This window comes from Balaenoptera ricei, chromosome 9, assembly GCF_028023285.1.
Source record: "Balaenoptera ricei isolate mBalRic1 chromosome 9, mBalRic1.hap2, whole genome shotgun sequence".
Lineage (NCBI taxonomy): Eukaryota > Metazoa > Chordata > Mammalia > Artiodactyla > Balaenopteridae > Balaenoptera > Balaenoptera ricei.
In genome coordinates this window covers 27721270-27744070 of record NC_082647.1, presented here as the reverse complement: position 1 = coordinate 27744070, position 22801 = coordinate 27721270, and the positions used below count along the sequence as shown (strand labels likewise).

The following is a 22801-nucleotide window of genomic DNA, read 5'->3' as shown; positions in this document are numbered from 1 at the left end:
CCCACATGCCACAGAGCAACTGGGCCCATGAGCCACAACTACTGAGCCTGCGCGTCTGGAGCCTGTGCTCCACAACAAGAGAGGCCGCGACAGTGAGAGGCCAGCGCACCGCGATGAAGAGTGGCCCCCGCTTGCCACAACTAGAGAGAGCCCTCGCACAGAAATGAAGACCCAACACAGCCATAAATAAATAAATTAAAAAAAAAAAAAAAAGTGTCTTCTCCTAAAAAAATAAAAAAAAAAAAAAAAAAAAAAAAAGTCTGAAAGTTATATACTATAACACCTTATAAAAGCCTTTTCTAATTCAGAATAATTATAGTAAATGCAAGAATAGCATAACATTTAATATACAAATGCCAGAAATAATAACAACAGTGACTATCCCTAAAACTCTAGATTGACAGTGGCTTAATTAAGTTTTTAAAAACATTCCTTCCATTCCTTTAAAGTAATTATAGCTAATCAACTCTATTACTTTTTGTCTTTCATAATCAAGAAGGTATTCTTGAAAAACAACCTAAGGACAAGTGCTTAGGAAAGGAAATCTATTTCTTATTAGCTCAATAATGTTAGGGTTAAAATTTGTTAATTAAAAGGGGAAAAAAGTACTCTATCAACTTTTGTAGAAACAGAACCTGCCCTATCTCACACATTCCTGATATTTCAGTACTGAGTTACTGCAATAGATAGCACATCCCTCCTCAGAACTTTCATTGTCAAGGGCAGAAACAAAATGGAGGATGAATTCTGGGATGTGAATCCCTCCCACTGTCCTTCAGCAGGGCATGTCCACCTCTCTGGGGCTGACTGCACCAGTCAAGAAGTATTTGGTTGATTCTCTAGGTTGAAATGACTGCTTTTTCTTCGTGTTTCTAGAGTACCTTTTTGTGTTTCTTGTATAAAATCTTGTCACGTGACAGATGTTATTCTAAAATAGAATAATTTTCTGTATTGATTTACTATCCGTTAAGTAGACTGTAATTCCCTTAAGCACCTAAAATAGTTTTGTAAGCCTATATTTCTATGTCACCTATACCTTGCCCCAAGTAAGCAGACACGTGTTAAATTAAACTAAAAATTGCATACTATGATTTTGATAATGATACTATGATAATGAAAAAGAGATTGACCTTTATTTTAGGATACACACTCTGAAGTATATGGGGCATCATATCAGCAACTTATTCTCAAGTGATTCAGAAAATAATAATATGAACGTATATACACATAGAGAGTAAAATGTTATAAATGGTAAAATGGTAACCCATGGTAAAATGTTATAAATGTTTGACAAATATGTTCGAAGGATATACAGGAATTCTTTGTACTGTATTTGCAACTTTTCTGTAAGTTATGAAATTATTTTGAAATAGAAAAATTTTTAAAGCACAAATGATTCAAAACAATGCAAGACTCTTAACCCCCTTCCACAGTCATGACAGGCTTGCGAAGGTGGCTCTCTTCTCAGAGCCAATGCTACCTCTACACACGTTAGCCACTGCCACTCTGACCCAAAACTAAGAAAACTGCCACTTCTTCCAAGTCCCTCTATACTAATACTAACTTTGTTAAAAGGAGTTTCATCTTGAATAAGACTCAAATCATATTATCAGAACAACCACACTATATAACAGGTCAGAATAAGAATTTTAGGTCAAGAAAATAGATATTTATTATAGAATCAGCTAATGACAGGGAAAAAACTGAAAAACACCAGGAGTTATAGATCCCTGCTTGACAACCAACTGTCTACAACAAGTACTATGACTTAATACTGAATAACTGTCTAAAATGATTATTGTTTTAATAATCAAAAAATATACAATGGTGTTAAAGAAAAAAAATTTAATATATTTTCAATGAATATTAAAAATAAACTGAGTGTGGAAAAGGAAATCATATGATTGAATAAATAAAAGTCTTTTCTGCAATCACAATGGCCTAGATTAATAGTCAAAACATTTCAGCTTTTTTTATGTGCATGTGTGGCCCCAAGTTCCTAAAAACGAATCTGGGAAAATCCATCCTAAGTTTTCTTAATACATAAAAACTAAGCTTTAAATATGTTCCTAGATACTCTGATGACACATTCACATGAAATGTCCCATTATTATCCTGAACATGAAATTTTAATATGAAACATAAATGAAATTTTAAAAGTAAAGAAAGATAAGGAGTTTGGTTATTCCTCAATTAAAAAAAAAATTTAACTACAAAAAATTTGAATTCTTAGAATTACTTAATTATACAGTGATCTCAAAGAGCAATTTCCTAAATAATTAAATTATAACACCACCTCAGTTACATGGCAACCTAAAAACCCAATACAGAAACCACCCATTTAAAACACAGAAACAAGATTCATTAAGTGGTGAGTACCAGTAAAAATTATCCAGAAAAAGAAAACAAATAATTCACTTTGGAAAGAAGAGATTTTTATTACCTGGTAATTTCCACAATGAGAAATAACCAGAAAAAGAAAGAAAAAAACAAACAATAGAAAAGGTAGAGATTGAAAAAGAATACATCAAAGACAGAAGGCTCCACAAGGAGCAGTAATTTTAAAAAAGCAAAGCTGGAGGACTGGACGAGGAGGAGCACAAAAGCAGTAAGTAAAAAGCAGAATCCCAACAGTGAGGAAAAATGGAGCCATATAAAAGCAGCTACTGCCTTAGGACCAAGCACAAGTAGTCTCTCAGGTCTTATTAGCTATTTAAGAAAACTGGTGCTGGATGTATTCATTCATCAAATGTTTACTGAGCACCTACTATGAACACAGGACTGATCAATGGGGGTGGGGAGGAAGAAAAGTGGGGTCAAACACAAAAATGAATTAGACAGACACGGTCCTCGTGAAACATGAGTTCTAATGGGCAGACAGACATTAATAACTATTACAAATGCTATAAAGGAAAAATCCAGTATGCAAGGAGTGTGTACAGCCTACCGAGCATGGAAAGGCTTCCCTAAAGTGACACTATACCTGAAGGATGAAAAGGGATGAGTCGGGTGAGCAAAGAGTTGGGGGGAAGTGGAGAGGAAACAGCATTCTAGGCAGACACATCAACAAAGACCCTACCGTGGGAAAGTGCTAGGGGAGTTTTAGAAGCTGTTTGGGGTGGGAGATAAGAAAGAAAAGAGTGGTATGGAATGAAGTTGCAGCCAATATTAAAGCAACAACAAACAGTTCAACTCCGGCTGAGAGAGATAAACAGAGATATACAGTTTGGAGATGTGGTACAGCGGGTTAATCGTTCCTGTATTGGCCCTTGATTCCTCTCAGAATCCAAGTTCTTTCATAAACTCTCCTCCCCCACTGACCCTGGGTATGTCTATATGCCTTGCTTTAACCAATAAGATTTCAGCAAAGTAGAGCTTGAAAAGTACTTGCACATTGTGGCTTGCCTTCTTAGAACTGCTGCCCTAACACCTGGGGTAAAAGACCACATGGAGAACATGGGCCCAATCACGTTACCTGCCCTTGCTGAGTCCAGTTCCCATCAGACCTGCCAGGTGAACGCCACTGCATGAGTGAGCCCAGATGACAGGAGCAGACTAAACACCCAGCCAGTCCACACAATCGTTAAAAATAAACTGATATTGCTTTAAATCACAAAAATTTTAGATGCTTTGTTTGTGGCAATACATAACAGATGTTGGGGACTGTTTTAAGGTACTAAAAAGCACAGTAACCTATAATAGGTAACTGTAGCTCCTTCCTCCATTCCATTTATACTGGACCTGTGTTTAAAATTACCAGTAAAGTTATCAAAAAGTATTATCTACAAATCATAAAAATTCTAGAGCTCACTCTCATTACCAGTACACTCCCTTTTTTGAAACCATTTAAAAAATCACTTTATAAATGAAAGCCTTACTAAAAGATATACGCTGTGCAACAGACGAAGCTCACTCACTAAACTACTCACAGCCACACATCATCTCATATGGTGCCTGTGATTTAAATGCATACATCTAGAACACTGTAAATTATATGGCACAGATCTTCAGCATTACCTGCAAATGCTGGTATTTACAGACGCTAAAACTACAAATGGCAAGGCTTACTGTATTCTTAATTTTCTACTTCAAGGATAATCATATACAGATTAAGGCTCTGAGAGGGATACTGATCTCATTACAGACTGGGTCATGTTTGCAAGCAGGTGAGGACACTGCTAAAAGTGTGAGCACACAGGTACGGCTTGCTCTCTTCTGCTTCTCCCTTCCCTGCAGCTTAAGTGGACCTGCTTAAAAGGAGTTTTTCTTCTCTTCTGTCGCCTCTTCCCGTTGTCTGCTTCTCTCTTGCAAGGTCAGTTGGTTTATGGTAAAACCTGAAGTTTAGGGTTGGGTTTTCAGGGAATGAAGGTGGGAAGGGGTCCCCTAGGATGCTCACCTCAGCTAACCAAAGTTTAACGTTACCAGCTGAGACCCAAGCTCTCTGATGACAAACAATCCCCTCATTTTATAGATGAGGTCACTTTATTTGCCAAAGGTCATATATTGGTCAGCTCTGGATGCATTTTCCAATTAGCTGCTCATTTTCTATTCACTGTACACCACACTCATTGATTCATCTAGTTCCTATATTGTCATATTTTTGCCCTATCCCATCTAAATGATTCTCTAAGAAAAATACACCCTTAATATAATTTTACTTCTCTACTGATCCCATTTGGTTTAAGATTCTTACCTTATTTTGGGGGAGGGAAGGGAGAGGCTGGCGGTGGTGAAGGTGGTGGGAAATAGAAGACTGCTAGTGCCTGAGAGAAAAGGATCATTGTGAAAAGAAAAACTTCAGATATACATTCTATGCCCTGAGGACATAGGTAGATTCACCATGAAGTCAATTAAGTTTAAGTTTCACGTCCTTTACTTGGAAAAGTCCCTTATAAGGCTTGGCTTATTCTCCTTTGAGGACACATGAAGTAGCAGCAACCCCACTCTCATTCCCAGGGGATCCTCTCCAGCTATCCCTGGGGGTGATCTTGGTATTTCCACCAAGGATGCCTTATCCCAACATTTGCCCAGCCCCAGAAATAACCTGTCCCTCTTGGACCACATGATCCACGCAGACCCAACCTTTAACCCTAAGCAGAAGGATCTGAATAAGTGCTGTCCAGCTCCCTGCTGGGGGTGGAATACTATGACCAAACTTCATGGACATTTCTGGGGGAGGGGGCAGCGGTCCAGCCAACTGAGATCAAAGAGGTGGAGTTTTTCCAGGGCAAGAAGCACCCTCTTAAGCAAAGTGAAGGAAATTAGAGATGTGCCATTACCTGTAACCGCTTTCAAAAAATTTCTTTCAGCTTTACAACTATCAATAAATAATGAGAAACAATAAATTTTGATCAAACGTACTAAGCAGGAATCTTTTTCTGCAAAGTGCCAGGACAGTTAATATTTTAGGCTCTGTGGGCCATTTGGTCTCTTTCCACTCTACACTGTAGTGTGCAAACCCAGCCACAGATAATTTGGAGATGCTTGTATTCCAATAAAATTTTATTTACAAACTCAAGCAGGCTGGATTTGATATAGACGCCACAGTTTGCCAAGCCTTGCACAAGAGGAAAGATTCTCTCTATAGAAAATATAAGATTGTTGTCATGTAAAGAGGCGATTGATAAATATGTGGCCAAAAACAGTAGATAAAAATTATTAAGGAGGTGTATCAGTCAGTAGTAGCAGAAATAAGTTATAATAGTAAGAAGCTATTTTTCTGAATTTTGTAATGTTTATGGTATTTTTTATTTGTTGTGATCCTTTCTCATACTAAATAACCATTCATTTTTGTATTTAGTTTTTGGATTCTTTTTCTTAAAGACAGCCTCTCCAAATTGAATAAGCTTCAGACCACAAAACCTGGATCAGCCTTACCTGGAGTGAGAAAATGATGCATCAATTAGAGCAAAAAAATTCTGAATCTAAAGAAAATGAACTGTCTAAGCCAATATATTCCTTTTGACAAACCAAATTTAACATAGTTATTTTTTAACATACAATGACCTTACCCACTAAGAAAACGGGCTGAGCAACTTCATAAAAACCACTGAATAAAACAGGCTGGAAAGGACAATGTGTTTTGGGGGGGGCAGGAGGGCAGGGATGCTTTTATAGTCAAATCCTTCATATAACATTCTTAATAGATGATTAAACAGCATTTGCTTGAACGCCTGCTGTAATGAGGAGCTTACAACTTGAGGGAAAAAACTATCTCATCATTGAGCAGCTCAGTTAGAAAATTATTAATACGTCGTAACCTAAACCTGTTTTCCTAGCAATTACCACTCATAGGTATTTTAATCTTTAATTATCCATTTAAACACCTGTTGAGCATTTGCTATGTGATAGGCACAGCACTAGGTACTGTAGCTACAGCAATATAAAAGTGGAGGTGTGTACTGTCCTCACTAATTACAGCGTACTGACTCCTGTGTAGTGGCAAGAACATTCACTTCCCTAGAGATGTGTCCCCACAACCCTATTTCTCAGGTCATCTCCTTTCCAGCTAAAATTTATTTTGATCATTCATCATCTGACCTGATTTATGGATTCCTTATCAGTCTGGTAAAATGAAGTAGATGATATTTAGATGTGGTCTCATCAATGCAGGATATTAGCTAAATGATGGGGGTAATAATTTATTCCCAATCACAAAAAGGAATGCATGTACAGCCTCATTCTCATCTATCACACTGCATATTGGAGACACACGGGTTTGTCTTTATCTAACTCATTATCCTTTCTCATATCCTGATCTTCCATTTCAATTCCATGCTCCCAAAGGCAAAACACCCGTATCTCACCCTCCTTTTACCTGGCTAACTCTATTCATCTTTCAAATCTCAGTTCAGAGGTCATCTATGGGACACCTTAAGTGTTGACACTTAACCTACTATTACAGCCTACTACTTATGAGGATACGCAACGTGAGCTTGCCTAACAAAATACTTTGGTCAGCTTCAGCCATCAAAAATTAGAGGGAGAAAGCAGTGCCTCTTTTCACTAGGCCTTAACAAAGAAGACTCTTCAAAAATGTCAATGGACTGGTTAGGTAATTAGGTCCTTTCAAACTACACAAATGAGTGGGTTAAATATTTTTTAGTGGACTGGAAATACTAAAGAATAAAATGAAATACAGAATTAAAAAGTCAACAAGAAGCAAACATGCTGAGAAACTTAGTTCATTTGGAAAAAAAAAAAAAAAAAAAGCCTGGAACAGGAAAAATTACAATCTCTGATGTAGCTAGTACAGGGGTTTCCCCATTAGTACTCACAGATACTAAGAACAACTCTCCTAGAAGGAAGCCTAATGGAATGTTTCCTTGACAGCAGAGTTGCCATAAATCCTCTGCAGTCTAGCCCATGTACTCAAAAAATATAGGCAAGCATTACTCAAACAATCTTGCTTACATGGAACAGTAATAAATTTATAAAACACTGAGAAAAGTTTTTAGTAATTAAGAGTGATGAGATATATTACATAATCAAAGATAATATAACATACAGTGTAAAAGAAGAGCTATAACTGATTGGCAATAACCCTAAAAAGTATTACCATGGTCAAGATGAATAAATTCATAAGATGATTAGATAATTTGCATCCTACAGTAACAACAGACTTCGGGGCAAGGAAATACAACACAGTAAAATATATGGTACCCAAAATGTTCACACAGATGACCTACCTTATCATATAGGCGTTAAAATAAATTCAGTTTGGTCTATTTAAACCAGGGTAAAGCAGTAACTCATTTTAGAAAGACTTCCAACAAAACTATTAAAATAATTCAAATCTTACATTTATTAATTCAAACCTTCAGAACCTTAAAATTATCCAAAATTACTCAGGCAACTGGAATTTTCTAGATCAAGAAAAATACCCACTCAATTTATTAAATAAGCCACAATTCAGCTATACAATGGGATTCTATACAGCTGCTTAAAAAAAAAAATAAAGAGGCTCTTTAACTCATGATAAAGAAAAACCTTCAAGATACATTGTTATGTGAGAAAAAAGCAAGATATAAAATGAAGGGTATAGTATGCTAACATTTGTGTGCAATAGCAGAAGCAAGAATAAATAATTTGCATTGCCTAAATATGCATAAAACCATCTGGAAAAAGACACAGAAAGCTAGTAACAGTTGCCAGCTGTTTAGGGGTTTTCTGTGTGTACATGGGTTTTGTCAGGCAAGGAAGGACTGGGCAAATAAATGTAGGATAGGATGAAAGAGAAACTTTTCACTTACTTTTCATACATTTAATTTTAAACCATGTAAATATTTTAGCTTTTCAAAAAATTAAATATTGATTTGAAAAATACACACACAAAGAAAAACAAAAGACCTATTCATGTCATATCGTGGTATTAGTCTGAGAAAAATAAAAACACCATCTTTCTGACTTAGAAAACTATAATCGAGGAAGCGTTTCTAGTAGCTTTGAAAAGCCTTCCCCTTAAAAAAAATGAGAAGTGAACACTGCTGAAAATAACATACTACAGTGTCTAAAGCTATAAAGTAAGAGAAAAGTAAACTTTGGCTAGTACGGGAGATAGCTTATGTCTGTAATGAAGGTCAAAGTCTATGATTTCTTCCACAAACTTTCCCTTTGAACTCTTAAACATGACTAATCAAGATAAGCAAGTTTAAAATACAATTGGCTCTATCTCCATATTTGTTATTATATATGCAGCAATTCATAATTATCCAAGCTAATTTGTGTCTTATCTCTTTTTTATGTTTTGATTTCTTTCCTCCTGTTTTCAATTGCATTGATTTCTGCTATAAATTTTATTTTTCTCTTAATCCATAATTACCCACAATCACAGGAATGTGTGTACATATAATATATATAAGCACATTTAATTTGCTTGACTTTCATATGTACAATCAAGCTGGGGAAGGACATGCAAAGAGAAGGTTAATCTAAGAGTAAGTAACAGTTTAAATTCAATGTACAACCTAACTTAAGGACTTTAAGTACAACATCTGAGACTCTCCCATAAATTATGCATAAGAATTAGATAGGCTTTTAAAGGGGGGTAGGGATTGCAGATAGGCAAGAATGGTTCTGAAGTTGTTTTTAAGATTTACACTTTATAGGGCTTCCCTGGTGGCGCAGTGGTTAAGAACCCGCCTGCCAATGCAGGGGACACGGGTTTGAGCCCCGGTCTGGGAAGATCCCACATGTCGTGGAGCAACTAAGTCCATGAGCCACAACTACTGAGCCTGCACTCTAGAGCCCGTGAGCCACAACTACTGAAGCCTGCATGCCTAGAGCCTGTACTCCACAACAAGAGAAGCCACCACAATGAGAAGTCCGCGCACTGCAACAAAGAGTAGCCCCCGCTTGCCACAACTAGAGAAAGCCCGTGCAGAAACGAAGACCCAACACAGCCAAAAATAAATAAATAAATAATATTAAAAAAAAGATATGTACAAGCTTCCATGCACCTATTTTTTTTAATTTATTTATTTATTTATTTATTTATTTATTTTTGGCTGTGTTGGGTCTTCGGTTCGTGCGAGGGCTTTCTCCAGTTGCGGCAAGCGGGGGCCACTCTTCATCGCGGTGCGGGGACCGCTCTTCATCGCGGTGCGCGGGCCTTTCACTATCGCGGCCCCTCCCGTTGCGGGGCACAGGCTCCAGACGCGCAGGCTCAGCAGTTGTGGCTCACGGGCCCAGCCACTCCGTGGCATGTGGGATCTTCCCAGACCAGGGCTCGAACCCGTGTCCCCTGCATTAGCAGGCAGACTCTCAACCACTGCGCCACCAGGGAAGCCCCATGCACCTATTTTTAATAAAAAAAAGATTTACACTTTATTACTATTTCAGAGACTTAAAATTGTAGTGTAAAACATTAATAATAATCTAGTCAGTAATTTGAAAAATAAATTTACTCAATAAAACAAGCTTTATATACTTCCTCAGAAAGCTCAATGTTGCTAGTTTCAAAAGGCAATTTTTATTCTAAATGCATGAGCCAACATTTCTAACTCTGATTATTATTACTGAAATCGAATGACCATGCATAACTAGATGTTAGACTGCAAGCCCTACAAAGGAGTAGGAAACTGACTGTATTTAAAAGGTATACCATATTAGTTTTTCTTTTAAAAGAACTTTACCATTTAATAGATCAAGAACTTGTGGGTAGCAGGGGCAGGGGAGTGGGGAAGATGTGAGGATTTTATATAATAACAACTCTACCACCAGCTTATAAAAACTAGTAACTGGAGTTGCAGCATTCCTCGGTTTTCAGCAAGTTGGTCAATGAAAATAAAGAGAACCAGGAAAAACCCCAAGCTTCCAAAAACATGAAAGACACTCTTACCCCTTTACTATCTGCAAATCTAGGATCAAAGTTGTGACTAAAAAGTACGCCAGTATAGTAAAGAGTAAACATTTTTAATAATGGCACCTAAAGAAGGTTTAGGTCAGTGAGAGACCAAATAAATAATCATGTACTGTATCTTGGTAGGATTTTCACTAGCTTTTATATATATGATAAACTTACCTTGCAGGTCCTGCCTGTCCCCCACCCCCAATACTTCTAATTGTTAGAGACCTGCTGCCTCTCCCCAGGGACAAGCACAGGTGCTACAGCTCAGTCAGTTTAGATTCTCTCCCGGGAATTTAGAATTCCAAACTGAGTCATAGGACTGAGGAGTTCAGGGAAGAGATGAATGCAGTTGAGAGAAGTTCCACTGACTCCTGTCGTTCTCAGAGCTTCCCAGCCTCCTGCTGTTCCTGAAACTTTATTGTTCAATTCTGTTTTGGATTCCATGGGATCCTCTGGTAGCCAATATATTCCTTTTTCCTTAAGCCATAACATTTCATTTACACATCCAATGAAGCACTTATCATTGAATGACTTGTTACAGATTCCTATGTGAGGTATGCTTCACCAATAAACTGTTCATCCTCTAAAGACAAGGGCCATGTATGTACCCTTAGCCCTAGCACAGTACTTAAAATGCAGTGTGCACTCATTCATTGGATGAAATAAAGTGAGAAGGGTGAAAAGTGAAAGGATTCTTTCTTAGAATCATATTAATTATTGCTACATTATCAAAATTATTTTAAATACTTTTTCAAAAAGGTAGAAATTGCTAATCTGTGCTATTTAAATCATTTTTAGATGACAACAGTTCTCTTCTTGGCACTTCATTGACCGAAAAAAAATCTACATGACATAGTGAAAAACTTCAGTCAATGCAACTCCATTCCTAATATTTTAAATGCCACAGAACACAGGAATTTGCTTCCACCACAACCTCCACCCACAGAAAAGGGGAGTGAGCAAGGGTTTGGGGACAAAAAAAAGCATACCAAAGTCAAAACATATTTTTAAAAATAAGAATGTACTTTCCCCCCCACTAATTTTCAGAGCATGTCAAGGCCAGTAAGATGAGCACAGAAGCAGGAAATAATTTCCAGTACATTCAGTTAAATAAACAAACAATGTTGTGGTTTTCAAGTGAACCTAAAAAATAGACAGTGCTCGTCTTTTAGAGAACACTCAATCCCATCCATCTGGATCTGGTTCACATTTATAGAATACTTCAACAGTAGAACACACATTCTTCTCAAACTTACGTGGAATAATCACCAAGACAAACCACATTCTGGGCCATAAAACACAACAACAACAACAAGGAATTCATATATTGTTGTCTGTTCTCAGACAACAATGTAGGAATCAATATAAGAAAGACAGCTGGAAATTTTCAAAACATTTGGGGATTAAATATACTTCTAAATAACACATGGATCAATGAAGTCTCCAGAGAAACTTTAAAACATTTTGAACTAAACGAAAATGAAAACATGGCTTACCAAATTCTGTGGGATGCAGCAAAAGCAGTGCTTAGAGGGAAATTTATAGCACTGAATGCATGTATGAGAAAAGAAAAAAAGATCTAAAATCGATAACCTAAGCATCTACCTTGGGAAACTAGAAAATGAAGAGCAAATTAAATCCAAAGTAAGCAAAAGAAAAGAAGAAAAATAAAATTTATAGCAGAAATCAATGCAATTGAAAACAGGAGGAAAGAAATCAAAACATAAAAAAGAGATAAGACACAAATTAATAACATCAGATCCCAGAAGTAGACCCACACAAACACATCCAACTGATCTTTGATGAAGGAGCAAAAACAATTCCGTGGAGAAAGGATAATCTTTCTGAAATATGGACATCCACTTACAAAAACAAACAAAAAAAATCTAGACAATGATCTTACACATTTCACAAAAAAATTAGTTCTAAGTTGATCACAGATTTAATTGTCAAGTGTGAATCTAAATAACTTCTAAAAGATAACACAGGAGAAAATGTACATGACCTTGGGTTTCATGATGACTTTTTAGGAACAAGAGCAAAAGCACAACCTGTCAAAGAGAAAATTGATAAATTGGGCTTCATTAAAATTAAAACTTCTGCTCTGCAAAAGAAATTGATAAATGAATGAAAAGCCACAGACTAAGTAAAAATATATACAAAATGTATATATGATAAAGGATGTATATCCAAAATAGGCAAAGAACTCTTAAAACTCAATAATAAGAAATGAACAATCCAACTAAAACTTGGGCAAAAAGACTGAACAGACACCTCACCAAAGAAGATATACAGATGGCAAATAAGCATACAACATCATATGGCATTAGGACTTGCTAATTGAAACGATGAGCTATGATGATAAACCTACTAGAATAACTAAAATCCAAAATATTGCTAACACCAAATGCTGATGAGAATGTGTAACAACAGGAACTCTCATTTATCCCTGGTAGGAATACAAAATGCAACAGCCAGTTTGTCAGTTTCTTACAAAGTTAAACACAGGTTTCCCATATGATGCAGCAATCATGCTCCTGGATATTTACCAAAATCAACTGTAAACTTACGTCCATGCACAAACCAGCACATGAATGTTTATAGCAGCTTTATTCAAAACTACCAAACACTGAAGCAATTGCGATTTCTTTTAATAGGTGAATGGATAAATAAACTGTGGTATATCCACACTAAAATGAAATATTTTTCATCAATAAAAAGTAACAAGATATCAAGCCACATAAAGGCATGGAGGAATCTTAAATGCATATTGCTGAGTGAAAGAAACCAGTCTGTTAATACCACCTACTGCATGGTTCCAACTATGACATTCTGGAAAAGGCAAAACTATAAAGAAGGTAAAATATCAACGGACTCTAGGGTTTCAGCAGGAGAGAGGAGGGATAAATAGGTGGAGCAGAGGGTATTTTTAGGGCAGTGAAACTATTCTGTGTGATACTGCAATGGTGGGTATATGACATGCATTTGTGAAAACCAAAACCTATAGAACTGTACAGACTTAAACCTAGTGTAAACTATGGACTTTAGCTATTAACAATGTATCAATATTGGTTCATCAATTTTAACAAATGTATTATACTAACGCAAGGTATTCATAATAGGGGAAAGTGGGGGTGGGGAGAGGGAGACAGGGTAATGTAAACCCTCTATACTTTCCACACAATTTTTCTGTAAATCTAAACCAGCTGAAAAACTAAAGTCTACTAATAAAAAAAAAAAATACAAGCTAACTATCTATATTAGAAATCAGTCCTTCAAACATAAATTTGGACCACAGCCAAGAATAATCAGATAATTGAGGAAACAGGAGCAAAGAAGAGAGCAACTACATGAATATTAATTGAAAATTTTTTTCAATGATGAGAACTTAAAAAAAAAATTAGTATCTTCAGATATATTTAATTAGTTATTATTGCAAAAGGAGGGGGGAGGCTGCTCTTAAAATACAGCAACTAGCAAATGCAGAATACTTTGATGGAAAATAAAAAATAATACCTTACCATTAAAAATTCAAAGATAAATGTCACAATATCTGGAATCCAATAAAAAAGTTACCAAGCATGTGAAAAAGCTCTTACCATGCTAGAGCAAAGATAGAACATGTTAAGTAGAAACACAGAATATACTTTTTAAAATCCAAATTAAACCCCAGAGATGAAAACTATAACATCTGAGATGAAAAAACTAACATCTAAATGGTATTAATGGCAGATTAGACATTGTAGACAAAAGATTAGTGACTTTAAAGACATAGCACTAGCTACTATCTAAAAGAAACAGCGAGAGAATAAGATGGAAAGAAAAAAAAAAGCTGTACAGTAGTGAAGTCTAGGACAACTTCAAGCAGTCTATATGTGTCTAGCTTTTTTGAAGTCAAGCCTTTTTTTTGGGGGGGGGTGGATATTTGGGGGAAAAAAAGACTGAAAAATTTCCAAACTTGACATAAACTTACTATAAACTCACATATCCAAGAAGTTTAAGAAATCCCAACATAAGAAACAATAAGAAAACTAGAGCAAAGCACATCATAATCAGAGTCCTTAAAACCAGTAATAAAGAGAAAAATTTTAGAAGTAATCAGAGAAAAAAGACATGTTGTATACAGAAGATTAAAGAAAAGGACAACAGCAAATTTCCTGTCAGCAGTAACTGCAAACCAGAAGATACTGGAGCAACATCTTTACCGAAAGAAAAAAAACAAAAAACAAAAAAACTATCAGTCTAGAATTATATATCCAGAGAAAATATCTTTCAAGATTCAGGGCAAAATATAGACTTTTTCAGAGATACAAAGCTGAAAGAATTTACCAGCAGCAGACCTGTACTACAAGAGATGTTTAAGGGGGGGAAAAAAAAGAAAGAAAGAAAAGAAAGAAAAGGAAGGAAGGAAGGAAGGGAGGGAGAGGAAAAAATACTCTGAAGAAAACTGACAGCAGAGAGAAGTCTGGATCTAGACAAAGGAATTAAAGGCAACAGAAATGATAACAAGTGGATAAATAGAAGACTTTTTTTTCCTTACCAACAAATCTCCTTAAAAGATACTTGAATCATTATGGCAAAATAACAATGTATCATAGAATTTAAAGGTAAAATGTATGGCAACAATACAGCATAATGGCTTGAAAGGAAGAAATGGAACTGTGCTATTGTAAAGTTCTTACAGTAAATGTGAAGTGATATAATAGCGTTTGAAAGTAGACTGTAATAAGTTATATACTGTAAGCCCTAAAGCAACTACAGAAACAAAATAAAGAGTTACAACCAATAAACCAGAAAAGGAGGTTAAAAGAAAATTTTAAAATACTAATGCAATCTAAAGAAAGCCAGAAAGAGGAGGAGGAAAGGAACAAAGAAAATGTGAGACAAACAGAACACAAGTAGCAAGATGGTAGATTTAAACCCAATCATATTAATAATCATCTAATTAAATATAAATGGTCTAAACATCCAAAGTAAATACTACCAGACTGGGCTTAAAAAGCAAGACCTAACTATGTGCCGCCTATATGAAACCCATTTTAAGTATAAAGACTCAAAGAGATTAAAAAAAAAAGAATGCAAAAAAACATTATAACACCAATCAAAAGAAAGCTTCAGTAGCTTTATTAATAACAAAGTTGATTTCAGAGCAAAGTATATCAGGGACTAAGGGGGTCATTTCATGATGGTCAACTCTTCAATGGGACATAACTGTTGTAAATGTTTATGCACATGATAAACAGGTTCAAAACAAGTGAAGAGAAACTGATAGAACTGCAAAGTGAAACAAATTCGTAATAACAGTGGAAGAATTCAATGCCTTTCTCTCAAAAAATTGATAGAGCAAGTAGACAGAAAATCAGTAAGGAGAGAGAAGACTTAAACTACACTACGGACCACCTTGATATAATTAACATTTGCTGAACACTCCACACAACAGTGGAGTACACATTATTTTCAAAGGCATGTGCAACGCCAATTTAGACCATATTCTTATCAATAAAAAGGATCCATGTATTTTCTAACATAATAGAATTAAGTTAGAAATCAGTTAACAGAAAGACATCTGGAAAATCCCTAAATCTTTGGACACTAAATTGCACACTTCTAGAAAACCTGTGGGTCAAAGAAATGAAAAGGAAAATTAGAAAGTAATTTAAATTAAATGAAAAATAAAATACTACATGCCCAATATGTGGGATGCCAATAAAGCAGTATTTACAAGAAAATGTATAGCACTAAATCTCTACATTAGAAAAAGAAAAAGGTCTCAAATCAATTACCTGAGTAGTTACCACCTTAAAAAAGAAAAGCAATTTAAACCCAATGTAAGCAAAAGGAAATAATATCAGAACAGAAATCAATAAAATAGAAAACAAGAAAAACAACGGAAATCAGTTAAACTTAAATCTGTTAAGAAAATCAATAAAATTAACAAACCTCTAGCCAGACTGATGAGGACAAAAAAAACCTTATATAATGCCTGCTATTTACTTCCAAATAATACAGGAAAGGCAAAAGTGGGTAGCGATATAAAGCAAACAAGACTGGCCATGAGTTGATACCCACTAAAGCTCAGTGATAGGTCCACGTAGATTCATTATCCTATTTTACTTTGTATATGTTTAAAAGTTTCCATAATAAAAATGTTTAAAAAAAAAAAAAAGCATGAGGTAAATCTATATGTACCTAATATAATCTGCCCAGAATATGACCCCTTTCAGGTAAAATGCAGAGATACGTATTCATATACATACATACAAATAAAAAGGAAGGGAAAGAGACACATCAAAACCTTAAGAGCTTTCTATGGAGCCTAATTGTATTAGGGGATGAGAGGTGTAAAGGGCTGTTTTACCTTTTAACTCCATATAGTGCAGACTGCGTGTGTGTGTGTGTGTGTGTGTGTGTGTGTGTGTGTGTCTAAACAATGAGTATAAATGGGTATCACTTTTATACCTAAAAAAAAAAAATTTAATGGCTAGTATGGATGATATGAAAACTATATAACTACAGAAGGAAATAAGACAAGTGGCAAATAAAACAGACTTGCTTGCCAATGGAAATCCCCACTATGTCAATTTTTCTTAAATTAATCTACAAATCCAATGCTATTTTAAAGCAAATATTCTTTTGGTGGGAGATGGGGTGGGAGGTAAAGTCTTGAAAAAATACTAAGTATAGGCACATAAAAATAGCTAGAAAATATTGAAAAGGAGAGTAATGAGGGACTTTAATCAAACTATGTAATAATTATAAAGCTATACTAATTAAAAATTCGGTATACTGGCAAGAAATAAACAAAAAAATAAGAGAATGTAGAAATGGATCTAAGTACATCTGGTAAGACAGCGTTTCAAATAGATGGGAGAAAATCAATGGCTCGATAAATGACGTCGTTTGTAAAAAGGTAGCACTGGCTTTCTACTACCCTTGTTTTCCAAAGTCACTTCTAGAAAGATCAAAGATAACGTACAAAATAAGACCACAGAAGTACTAGGAAAATGTGAGTAAATATTTTTGCAGTTCTCAACTAGGACAGTATTAAATAAGAACTTGATATACTAGAAAGATTATCATATTTAACTACACAAAATTTAAAACTTATGCAATGACCAAAAATACCTGTCAAAAAATAAAATGATGAACTGCCAAAAAATACTGTAAAATTACTATCCCTAAAGAGTTCTTTAAGTCACTAAGAAAAAACAACCCAATAGAAAAATGGTCTAAAGACAAGAATAGGCATTTCACAGAAGAAATATAAATGACCAACAGACATGAAAAAATATTTTACTTCACTAAAAACTACAAATCAAACAATGAGATTTTTTTGACCAGTGAAACTGTCAGAAGCAAAAAAAGATTTTTAAATTCTAGTGTTGATGTGACTATACAGAGTTTGGTAACACCTGTTCTGTAAGACAATTCAGCAGTATCTATCACTATTTTTTAATACTCATGCTCTCTGACTTCACTGCTTTGAATTTACTCTATAGAAATACTTGGAAAGGATACATAGAAATAGGTATTTGAATATTCATTACAGCACTGTTTCTAAAAATACACTGTTTATAAAAATACCCATTGTTATGGGTTGAATTGTGTCTCCCTAAAAAATACACTTAAGTCCTAACCCCTGTATCTGTGAATGTGACCATATATGGAAAAAAATTCTTTGCAGATGTAACCAAGTTAAGATGAGGTCATTAGGGTTGACACTAGTCCAATGACTGGTGTCCTTATACAAAAAGAAGACAGAGAAACAGACAAGTAGAGAACATCCTGTGATGCTTACATAGGTAGAGACTGGAGTGATGAATCTATAAGCCAAAGAATATCAAGGATGGTCAGCAGATGCCAGAAGCTAGGAGATGCATGGGACAGATTCTCTTTCAGTGCTGCCAAAAGGAACCAACCCTACCAACACCTTGATTTTGGACTTCCAGCCTCTAGAAATGAGAGATTAAATTTGTTTTTTAAGCCACACAGTTTGTGGTACCTTGTTACACTAGCCCTAGGAAACTATTAGAGGTTAATAAGCTATAAGAAATACATAAAATATAGGATGTAGGGCTTCCCTGGTGGCGCAGTGGTTGAGAGTCTGCCTGCCAATGCAGGGGACATAGGTTCGGGCCCTGGTCTGGGAAGATCCCACGTGCCGCGGAGCAACTGGGCCCGTGAGCCACAACTACTGAGCCTGCGCGTCTGGAGCGTGTGCTCCGCAACAAGAGAGGCCACGATAGTGAGAGGCCCGCGCACCGCGATGAAGAGTGGCCCCCACTTGCCGCAACCAGAGAAAGCCCTCGCACAGAAACAAAGACCCAACAGAGCCAAAAATAAATAAATAAATAAATAAAATTTAAAATGTTAAAAAAAAAAAAAATATATAGGATGTAGTAATGAAAAGGATGCAACAGATATAAATGAACATGGAAATGTTTGAAAGATATACAATATAAGTGAAAAAGTTAAGTTGCAGAATACCACTTTTCTGGTAATTTAAGGAGAACACCTTTCTCCCCCTTCAACTCCTCACTGAAATCCATCCTTTTCAAATGTTGGTCAAGTCAAATATGGACTAGACTGCCTCCCTCTGTAATCTTCACGTGCACTGACACCTTCATGGATCTAACTCCACTCCTAAGGCCTCGATAACCAACACTGTACAAAGGATTCCAACAGCTCTAATCCTACAATTTCTACTATTTAGCCATTTCCACAAGGAGGTTCTGTTGTCCTCTTGAATTCACAGAGCCAACCAAATAGTGGCATTTTTTTCTTCACAATGTTTCTAGAATAGAGTCTTGGAATGGCAACTAGATTTCATCGACTGTGAACTTGGATTGGTAGTGGCTGTGTGTAGGACAAAGTAGGAAAAAATGCTGTGAGTGATAAGTGGTGTCTGCCATGAGAGCAAAGGCCAAGGATTTACTATCCTTCATAATCCTTTTTCTGTACCAGATGCTGCTACAATTCAGGTTCCTTAGCCAGGCCAGGTCTGGTCTGCTAAGATAATAAATAAGAAACTGTTTAGTAAACTTTAAAGTGTTAATTATTCTTATTATGAATAGTAATTTCCAGTTTTCCCCATTCCTAGATCCTTCCTATCTTGATATTTTTTGAATCAAAATCTTTGTGACTTCTCCCTACTTAGGGACTAAAGCTCAATCCCTAGGTTTGACGTTCAAGGTCTTCTAAAATCTGGCCTCGATTTACCTTTCGAACTTATCATTCACTATCTCCTCAAGCAAATACCACTTCTCAATTCTAGCCAAGTCAGTCTATTCAGTATTTCCGAACACTCCAGGAAAATTTTCTACTCCTAAGTTGCTCACACATTTCCCTACACTTGAACTGGGCTGCTTCCTTGTTCTGACATAAATTCTGTAGGCCATTTAAGGTTCTCATGCTCAAACCCCACAATGATGTATTAAAACCCACAGTGATACACCTATCTCTCCTCTCTATTATTCAAAACTTTATTATATGCTGGCTTGTAAAACTATCTTTACAAGCATAATTTTTGTCTTCCCTGGCTACTTAGTAAACAACTGAGGGGTAAGGACTAAATCTTCCCTACCCTTTCCATGTAGTCCAAGATACCAGGAAGGTGTTATGTACTCAGCAAATCCTCAGTTCTTGATCATGACTATATTTTATTAATAAGAATAGAGGAAATCATTTGATTAGCTTCATGCACTGCATACAAATCAATAAGCTCCTTTACTACTATGAATATTCCTTAGGTATTTAGGTAACCTCTGCTATTTTAATGGCAACAAAAGTATTCACCTTACTGGAGGGAGAATTTCACTTAAAATTTTTTATTTTGGAACAAAAAAAATGATAAACAACTTCACCTCTATTTTAATACTTAAAAACACTCGATAGTTTTAGCTTCTCCAAGTTTAATATGAAAGTTTAACTTTAAAATCAAACTTTAAAATATTTCATTGTCCTAAAGTCACTGTGTATTTGTCTGATGATAATTTCGATCTCCTCATATTTTTAACAGCATTGTATATTCCCAGATGTCTTTCGCATTTCCCTTTTGTTTCAATTTATCTGGTCTTTAATGAGTACTCCTTTTATAGAGACAGATTTCTATAGTAATCTTCAGGTCAAGTAAAAAATAAAAAGCAAAATCATCATGGCAGAGGAACCGAGGAGCCAAGGACATAGAGAACAATTAAACTAACAGATAGTCATAGTAATTGAAATATGAAGTTACTACAAATCTTTCATTTGATTTTATTTTCTAAAGGGAGTTTTTCTAGATTCACCTCTTCAACATTACACCAGTTATTTGGTTTCTTTAAAAAAAAAGGGTAATAGGGACTTCCCTGGTGGTCCAGTGGTTAAGACGCCATGCTCCGTACAGGGGGCCCGGGTTCCATCCTGGTCAGGGAACTAGATTCCGCATGCCGCAACTAAAAATCCCGCATGCCGCAACTAAGCCCCGACGCAGCCAAATAAATAAATAAATAATTTGTTTTTAAAAGATGCTTTTCTAAATAAATAAAGGGTCATAAAGTCCTTTACAACACATTAACTCCAAAGGGAAACTGATGTTTTCTAATAATTCCACTCTCTTATATTAACACTATAGTGATGTAATCCTCTATTTCCAAGAATACTGATAGATACAATAAAGAAAAACAGAATACATTTTTGTTACACTACATTTATGAATATAGTTAAATGTGCCAAATGTCTTCTAATTAGTAAACAATACTTAAAAAAATACTATACTGTTCAGTTATACACCAATAAGAATTTTATTTACAGTTAACAATCTATATTACATTACTCTGGAGAAGAGTGTATAAACTTGCTTTGCTTCCAGAACCTTTACAATGAAAGTGAACTCTATTAATAATGCTGAGTTCTTATCTGTTGGATCAAAGCTATGACTCTCAGACAGAATAATTTATAATGAAGCTGAACTCCATCTGCTCTTCTAAACCTCAACTTTTAATCATTCTAAAATAACCAAGTCAGTTCACTATAACTATTGAGTCTAACACTTAAAACTAAAAACTTAAAAAAAACAACAACAACCTTATTTTTAACCTTAGATAATAAGCAATAAAAGGTAACACCAAACTATCATATCACTAATAAAGTTTCACGTAAGAAATGAGGTTCTAGACGGAACTGGTTAACAAAAGAGGAACTCTTTAAAATAACTCCATCTTAATTAAAAGGCATACTTATAATAAGCCAAAAATTCCTTGTAATTAGAATAAATAGTTAATAATAATAATTCAAAGTTAGTTGAGAGCTGATTATTCTATTACTAATGCTTTTTAATTCTGTTTACCCTGGTCTTTCTACGGTAAAATATCTATCAAATTATGATGCTAAGAAAAAGGTGAGTTAGAAAAGGGAATCTGCAGTGAAATGACTGTAGATTATCTACCTTGCACTTAGATATATACTATCTTTGTCTCCACTGAGCAAAACACACATATGCCAAGGTTAACAGAAGCTCTGTTCTTTCCCTGCTAGAGTCCCTGGCAACTAGAACATTTAGAGTGGTAGAACATTAAAGGTGGAAAGACTGTGGTGTTATCTGTCCAACCACTCCTTTTCAGACCAGGAAAGTGAGGTTCAGAAAGGTAGAGATACTTGTTCACATTCACAATTAATTGGCGGCAGAGCATGCACTAAAACCCAGGAACTCCTAACTCTTATACCAGTATCCCTTTTTTCCTTTCCGGTCAGCAGCCAGAGGGGCTTAGGCTGCCCAGAAATTCCCCAAAGAGATTTGTTCCAGCTGTTGCTTAACTCTTAATTTACATACTCTTTAATGTACTGACTTTAAGCCAAAATGTTAGAATTAATTTACCTAAATCAAAACAAATACAATATACAGTTCAAGATTTTACTTTAAAACCTCCCTGCCAGTAACAAGAAATCTAAACCAAGTAGTGAATAGTATTAATGACAACATTCTTTCACATGCTTCTCCAACTCCCAGAACACTTTGTAAGTGGCAGGCGTTCTAACTGCTTTACACACATTATTGCATTATTCTCTGAAATCCTTGACTAAGTCCATTTTACAAATCTAGACACTAAGGCTCATATTTGTTAAGAAATATGACTATACTATAGAGCTAAGAATAATAAAAAAAAAGATATATAAACCCAGATCTTCTGGATTCTTCTAAATCTCCTGCGCTTATAGTTCATCCCGTATGACACTCACTTTTGTACTCACCTTTTTCCTCTTTACTGGCCTAGGTTGCCTTCATGTCTTTGTCTATTCCAAATCCTGTGAATTTTTACCTTTTTTTCTCCTTACATATCACTCAAGGTGAAATACATTCCCAGCACTAACTTCCCTCCGGGACTGCCTCAATTTAGGGCTTCATCAAGACAATGATCCCTCTTAGGCACCTCTCTCCCTAAACCTATTTAAGAATTTAGAACAGAAACAAATGTT

The 22801-nt window shown here is 35.5% G+C and overlaps 1 protein-coding gene across 3 annotated transcripts in view; it reads right to left on the bottom strand.

The window, feature by feature from the left end:
- The window catches only part of WASL (WASP like actin nucleation promoting factor), a 66247-nt gene that overhangs the window by 38534 nt on the left and 4912 nt on the right, over nucleotides 1-22801 (bottom strand). The window contains exon 1 of one of the 3 annotated variants that reach the window (XM_059933479.1): nucleotides 22577-22750. The exons of the other annotated variants lie outside the window; for them this stretch is intronic. The gene's annotated coding sequence lies outside the window, so the exon portion shown is untranslated. Of the gene's footprint in view, nucleotides 1-22576; nucleotides 22751-22801 lie in introns of those variants that run through there. 3 annotated transcript variants of the gene reach the window in all.